We start from the raw sequence: 8,003 nt of genomic DNA, 5'->3' as shown, positions 1-8,003 counted from the left end.
TTGCCTACTCTGTTGGAGGTTTTTTTTACTGTGCACCATGCATTTTAGGTTTGGGTGGCCTTATGCATAGGCTATTGGAGACAATCTTAGGACGTCCGCAACGGTGGCAGCTACGTAGCTAGCTGACGTGGAGGTGAGAGACAAAAGCAAAGACTATTTTATATATTCTTATTTTTCTATATACTATTGGACTCACATGTTTCTCTCTAAGATTCTTAAACTACGTGAAATAAATCAGTTATTTGTTCATCGCTAGTGACTACTCTCTCCCATACTTTTTTTATGTCCACGTTAGAATAGCTAGCTATTAAAGACGCCCTTAAGGCCGACCACGCTAATTAGCGACGATCCGACAACCCGAGCGACTTTCCATTTTTAGCAAAAATAATTCTCGTAACTTTTCTTTTTTAATTTTTAATTTTTAGAAGAAAAAAAATCCGCAACTTTTCTTTCCTGAGGAAGTTACAAAGTTATACTCATAACTTTTACGTATAACTTGAGGAACAAATTTTAACGTATAACTTATACATATAACTTAGGTGGTGTTTAAATTCAGGGAGCAAAGTTTAGAGATGTCACATCAGATGTTACATGGGATATCGCATGGGGTGTTCGGATACTAATAAAAAAAAATTACAGAATCTGTCAGCAATCCACGAGATGAATTTATTAAACCTAATTAATCTGTTATTAGCGTATGTTACTGTAGCACCCCATTGTCAAATCATGGACTAATTAGGCTTAAAAATCATCTCATAAATTAGTCGCAATCTATGTAATTAGTTATTTTTTAGTTTATATTTAATACTTAATGCATATGTCCAAACATCCGATATGATAGGGAGTAAACTTTAGAGAGAGGAACTAAACAAAACCTTATACACATGACTTTAACTTAAACCTTCAATGTGACAAAGTTACTCACATAACTCATGAATATAACTAACTACGTGACAAATTTATACGCATAACTTTTATGTATAATATTTTGCGAAACAAACCTATCAACATAATTCCATAGAAAACTACAAAAAATATATACAAAATTTTTATGTATAACTTAAATATATAACTCGATGAATGATTTAGAGTAAAGTTGAACGTATAAGTTATATTCAAGAACTTAAATGTACAAATTAATATCATAACATATTAGTAGAAATATGAAAACTACGTATGAAAATAACTATTTAGTATAACTTATAAATATATAATAAAAAAGAAAAATGGTAAAAAAAACCCCTAAAAAGGAACATCCGTGCGTGTGTAGTCATATCATCGAACGAATCCGACCAGCAAAAGGTTATTTAATACAACTTGTATGTATAAACTGTAAGTTATAAGTTATACATAAGTTAATACACATAAATTGCTATTAGAAAAAAAAATATTCGAACCATATGCAAGTGGGGTCTAGTTTTATTCGTCTTGTCGTGTAGAGAGCCAGAGAAGTAGAGAGATGAAATTAAAAGCTGACGTCATCGGTGCAGAAGTATACCGTTCGAAAGTTATAGCAATTTAAAGTAAATGTTTCGCTTTTTTAGCCATGTCAGCTATAAAAAAGCGGGCAGGGAAGGGAGCTGCCGTCCGATTGTTCACTGGTTGCGAATGGAATGAACGCCCGCTTAAATGGAATTGGGCCTTAAGGCCAGTCTCACGCAAGTTTTACGGGAGTTTTATGCGCATTAAATAAGATGATGTAGCATAGTTTAAATGAATAAAGAGATAAAAATAGTTTTATGGGATAAATGAGTTTGACGAGAATGAAACTCGTGAGATTCCGATCAAGCTCTATTGGTGTACACCTCAGCTTTATTGATGCGGTACTCTCTTTTGTTTTGGCTCTACGGGTAGTTTTGCTGATGGATCTGAATCTGTTTTATAAAAATATTTAGTAAAACAGCTTGTCACAGTAAGTAGATCCGGGAGAGGGAGCTAAGAGAAGAGTATTTTTAGCTCATCCAATGTCCACTCTTTATTAAACTGGATTTTAAATAATACCTCTGTCCTAAAAAAAAAGAATGCAACTATGTTGCGCGCCAGTTAAAGTGATTCACGTTTGACTAACTTTCTAGTGAATGTTATTCACATTTATGATTTCAAATCAATATATTATGAAAATGCATTTCGTAACTAATCCAATGATATTTATTTGATATTATAAATATTGATATTTTTTTATCTGTATTGGTCAAACATAAGATAGTAAAACATGACACTGTGTTAGAATTGCATCTTTTCTAGGACGGAGGAAGTAGCTCCACTTAAGGAACTGTTTTTTACATGTTTAGCAAAAAGTAGCTCCTGAAGCTGTTAACCTTTGAGAGAGTGTGAGAGGCAATCATCTTTTCCACACACGTGGGGGTCTGATAATCTCTTCGCTAAAGAGCGTGCTCCAAGCACACTTCAAAATTATTGTGATAACTCAGGGTTCAATGTTTCACCGTGCACGCAAAAGATGCATTGCTGACGCACAATACTCATAGGACCAATTTCTCAGATAGTTTAATACATTTCTAGAGAAATTGTGGGTAGATAAGCAGTGTAGAGAGCCAGAGAAGGAGAGATGGAACAAAAGAAAATAAGAACACAACTTGAGAGCTCTATGACACAGCTCTGATCCAGAAGCTATGGTTCTGTTCGGCAGGATTTATTGCTGCTGCGGTTGATTTGTAGGATTAATTTGTTGTGAGATAAAAATATTGTTTTATGACTTAAAAAAATAGTGTTGATTCTAACTTATAAGCTCAAACCAACGGAGCCTAGCTACGTTGTTAGGGGAGCCTCCGGGAGAGAGACCGAGACGAGACTGACAACCGTAAAAGCCCATAGAAATCAACACCAATCCGATTCACCAACAAACTAATTCAGTAGGCAGCCTCAATTTTAGGCTGTTCATCATCCCAAACCAGTAAAGCCTCGCCGTTTCAGCACACGCGCGCACGCAGCCGGCCGCCTACACCTGGCTGGCGACGACCTTGCTGTCGGCGGCGGCCTTGTTGGTCGTGGCGTCGGCCAGCTCCACGGCAGCGGCCACCTTCTTCGCGTCCTCGACGTCCGCGGCAGCAGCGGCCTCTCCCTTGCCGACCGGCGCGGCGGGGCCCTTGTTTTTCCGGTAGATGAAGTACAGGATGAGCTGCACCAGGCCCAGGAAGCTCCCGCACCCGTTCGGGATCTGCACGCACGCACAGACAGCGCGGTTGCAGCGGCAGTGGCTGCGTTAGTAACGGGCATATTTGGACTGCATGAAACTGACATGATTTCATGATGAAAAATTGGAAAACTTGGCCTAAGATATTTCATCGTAGTTTGTCGCGCTGGTGTACTGAAGTGGAGTGCAGTTTGTTTACTAGCATTGCGACAAGAAAGAGCGCGGCGCTGTTCCTCTGCCTGGTCCAAGAGTCCTGCGTGCACAGGGGCACGGCGGGCCATCGGCAGCGCCGGCGTGCGCTGTGCCTGCGCTGCCTCTGCCTGTGGGTGGCCACGCCCACGCTACTGGCGCCCATGCCCGTGCATCGGCAGCGGCAGGCATGTGCGCCTGGTTGGGCAGGACACCGAAAGGGCAATCGACGCCGGCCCGGGGTACTGTACTGGTCAGAGGCGTTCAATGGCAACAGCTAAGCGGTGCAGTATAGTACTGCAGTCGTTTCCAAGTACGCATCGGACGACAGGCGCGCAGCACGTGCGTACGGCCGGCAGCGGATAGGATAGCATCCTCGTCCTCGTCCTCGTCAGAGTGCTCAAAGACGGGAGTGTGCAGCTCAGGATCAGAGAGGGAGAGAAGCCTACGTACAATGACTGAAGGGGTCGCGGCCGAGGAGGCCGTAGATGAACCAGGAGGTGCCGCACAGGAACACGGCCAGGGAGAGCAGGAACGGCATGAACTCCACGCTCTTCGTCTTGATCACCAACCTCTGCACACACCAAGCACATGCTTGTTAATTAACTGATGTCGTGGATAGCAAGAGCCAAGGACGCCCGGTCCGCAAGCTAGCATCGATCGTTGCTTACCATGATGGAGAGCGGCGATGCGTACATGCAGATGGAGAAGATGGTGGCGGCGAGGCCGCAGAAGACCTTGCGGGCGTTGCCATGGAGGGCCAGCAGCGAGACGAGCACCACGGTGGTGAAGATGGAGGCGACGATGCTGAGGCAGGCCCAGCATGCGGAGCCTGGCCCGCCGGTCCACCGCGAAGATGAGGAAGATCACCACGTAGATGGACCTCGATCACCGACCCCGTCCCGTTGATCGTCGACACCAGGATGTTGTTCGGGGACACGAACGGCAGGCCGTACCTGTATGCATATAAATCTCACACAAATTAACTAAACTAAATTCAGACGAATGCATGATGATTGATGAGCCTAGCACATCGATCTTCACATGCATGCAAGGGTGCGTGAAAATCAAACGGGACGCCTTGAATTTTCTTGCCCAACCAAATCATCCATCATCATAACCAAAATCATCCATCATCATCATAACCAAAAAGAAAAAAGCATGAAAACTATTTGTTTGGGGCTACAATATAAACACTTGAACGTGAAGCTGCATGTGCGACCACAAGGGACGCGAGGCCCACATGTCATCTCCACTCTGGCAATGCCGACAGGCTGCTCCCACGGGCTGTGGTGCAGACTTGCAGTGCAATAAAACATTTTTCCCTTTTATCCTACGGGTCTTTTCGTTTAGAATCTATCAGCCGTTCTTATCAGCTAAAATCTATAGTATTTTTCTCTCACATACTCAGCCGAATAAGGACCTTCAGTGCTGGCGAGTGGGTCCACGGGTAGCACTCTACCATTCTATCGCTCTATCTAGAGGACGGGTTGGCTAGAGGCTACGCTAAGAGCCAAGTGTTTGCTTCATCCAGGCCAGCAAACCATGCAGCATTTCTGAAATGTAAAACTATACTACACGCCGGTTTTACTGGTTTACAGCCACTGCATAATATATATCATGTCACAAGAATACAAAAGTATACAGTGTCTACCGTATACTAATTATCTGGCCATTCTACCATTCTTTGCAGTGTCATAATATATATCATGTCACAAGAACCCGCTGAAGAATATCTAGACCCTCTAATTAATCTGCGAGTTAATTTACTGAGGAAACAGAAATGATGTGAAGTGCTCATCGAAAGGTCGTGTCTCTTGAGACTCAGAGCAGTTAGTTACCAAGCTGATAGGAGGCAGTTGAGCAGCGTCATGTTGTAGGGCACGCCGGAGAAGTCCTCCGTCGACCGCTTCCTGATGATCCTCCAGAAGGTGACACTGCAAAGAATTCGCCAGATTTTCTCACCCGTCAGAGGAGGCACTACAAACATGCGCCGTGCTGTGATGCCCCTGACGGCCGAGGCAGAGGAGGCAAGAAAAAGGTGCGGCATGGCTGTGAAGAAGAAGAAGAAGCATTCCGGATGGAGAAAAGATGCTTGTTTTTTTAAAAAAAAAACGAAATTCAGAGTTTCACTAGAAAGCTAGGATTGAACCTAAAAGATGCTAAAACCTCTCTCCCCACTCATCCATTCTCCCCTTGTTCTAGTCTTTGTCATGTAGGAGTAGTAAGTAATATATTGCTTCTCTGCTTTCATTTTTTTACGCATGGACGCGGACAGTGAGGAACAGAAGGATTCAGGTACATGGAATCAAAAACTTACACAGGCGACAGGAAGAGGAAGAGCGCAATGACATTCCCTAGCAAACAGATCCAATAGAGATTAGACGAACCCACTAAACCACAGCTCAGATAGGTGCAGTATTATACAAGAACAAGAGAAGACCATCATCAGCTAGAGGCAGCAATGGCATGATGACACTGACCAGAAACTCCGAAGAAAAACTTGGCGATATGCTCCATCTCGGACTACGGCCCTTCAACTTCTTCTTTGCTTATCGCTGGCCTTGAACCCTCTGCTGCTGGCAGTGGCGGATGCAGGATGGGAACACAGAGGAGGCTAAATAATAAAGATTTAAGACTAAGGCTAGAAATTAATGGTGATTTGAGGCTAAATAACCAGCCCCTTTGGATCCGCCCCTGCCTGCTGGCCTGAACCCAAACGGTCCAGGATGAGGACACCCAACGAACAGTTAGCTAGCTCTGAAAGGCTGGTGGGCGCGCAGTAGCCAACGCAAATCCGGTGTGTTTGTGCCCGTGTCACTCGGTGCAGCTGCAGCAGGAAATGAGCGGTGTGGCGTATATATAAAGAGCAGACTGCAGAGGAAGGTTGATCTTGGGTGGTAGAGGTAGGACCGACCGTAGGAGAAGAGGCCAAATACGTACGTAGATGGTGTCTGTATGAGAGTTTAAAGTTTGGAGGGAAGCCCATACGTTCTTATCTTCCTTATTAGTCAATTTAGTGAGGAGTCAAAGTGCCTGAAAACTGTCATTTGTCTGTGGTAAATACGTACGTAAGATAGACAAGCTACACACGCAGCTTCCTGTACTGTACGGCAACATGGAGAAGCATGCGTTATGCGTACGTGTCTCTGCAACACTCGTGCGTCGTCCTACCCTGATGATGATGGCTTGGCACGCAACGGAACGGAAATCTTGTTAAGTTGCTAAACAGGAGCTGGAGCGTACACTTCTGCAGCACCAACGGTCAAATCCTCGGAGTGGAATGGCAGAATCACGAAAGCAGCAGCAGCAGAATTCGCGTTTCTGCTGCGGCCTGCGGCCCCGCCATGTGGCTACGGGCTACCCTACCCGGCCTCACGGGACAAACAGATCCCCATGGGTCATGGCCAACTGACCGCTGACGAAATGGGGATCCTGCCGAGCACGTACGGCGTACCGTTCACGGGAGGATCCTCGTTACGCGGTCATGCGATCGGTGGCGAGCGTTACGTGGCACCGTTCGGCGGCGGAGGACCCGGAGCAGCGAGCGCGGCGGTGGCCAGGGAGGGTGGAGCCGCGTGGCTGGAGGCAGGCAACACGGCGTTCCGCGCGAGAAGGCGGCGACGACGACGACAAGAGTCGCCGCCGGCGCAATTCACGGTTGTCCCGTCCGCGTCCGAGCGTTTTATTTGCCGATCCAATCGAATCCCCTGGTCGCAGCGCGGCGGGTGGGCGGCCGGCGCGTGTCCTCCTCCGATCTGTCCGGTCCTCTCTCGAGTCCTGAACCCTGCCGGCAAGTCGGCAACAAGGTTTGCACCGCACGCTACTGCAATCCAAACCTGGCGTGTCAAGGTGTCGACATGGCTGGTTCGTATCGTTGCTGCTTCGTTTATGTGAGAGAGAAGTACTGCTGACTGATTCGTTAGAACAGTGTCCATGTGAGGGGGCTGGGTCGAACACGGCGGAACAATGCAGGGCCGCGCGTTCCACCCTGTCACTCCGGGGAGCTCAAGCTCCCCTGTGTAGTGCAACAAGAGTGGCGGTGCACCGTGCACTGGTCTCGGACGGTGGACGGGTGGAGGACTACTGTCTGCTGTGCTCAGGGTCAGGTCAGGCATGCATGTGAGCGCAGACAGAGGAAGGCGCAGAAAAGAGGTCACTTGTCACCTTGCATGTGCCTGGTCCTTAATCCGGGCGCTCAGCTTTTCTATTGGCTGATGTATTCCTGTTGCGCAGCGCAATAAATAGGAGGTGAGGGCTAGGCCTCGAGACAAGAGGTTCACTGCAGCCGCCGGCGCCCCATCATGTCCTGGCCCTAATCCGATCTAGAAGGGCGCGCCGTAAGCGACGGAAAGCGCCATCGCCTTCGCCGCTGCCATTAGACCGCACTTCCATGTCGCTGCTACCTCGTCGGCGGCGCCATGGCCGTGACTGCCCTTTTGGTGAGGTATATCAGCAAGTTTCCTTATCTAAGTTAAGCAATTTACCCACTGATCTACGTCTATAAGTACTTTAAGACCTATCAATGGTACCAGAGCCAGGTTTTCTAGTGTGTAGATCTAGAGTTTTGGGTAGAAAATCGAGTAAAAATCAGAAGGAGATGAACAGTTTAGATGAATAGTTTTCCAGATCAGAAACCCTAACCCTAAAGAACATGGACGGA

General features: G+C 46.6%; 1 pseudogene; it reads right to left on the bottom strand.

Moving 5' to 3' along the window:
- Window positions 1-2,720: 2,720 nt before the first annotated feature.
- Window positions 2,721-6,057, bottom strand: LOC136461211 (bidirectional sugar transporter SWEET1a-like; annotated as a pseudogene).
- Window positions 6,058-8,003: the final 1,946 nt, after the last annotated feature.

This window comes from Miscanthus floridulus, chromosome 6 (genome assembly GCF_019320115.1).
Source record: "Miscanthus floridulus cultivar M001 chromosome 6, ASM1932011v1, whole genome shotgun sequence".
NCBI classification, from domain to species: domain Eukaryota; kingdom Viridiplantae; phylum Streptophyta; class Magnoliopsida; order Poales; family Poaceae; genus Miscanthus; species Miscanthus floridulus.
The sequence above is the reverse complement of the archived record's forward strand: the minus strand, read 5'-3'. Positions and strand labels throughout refer to the sequence as shown.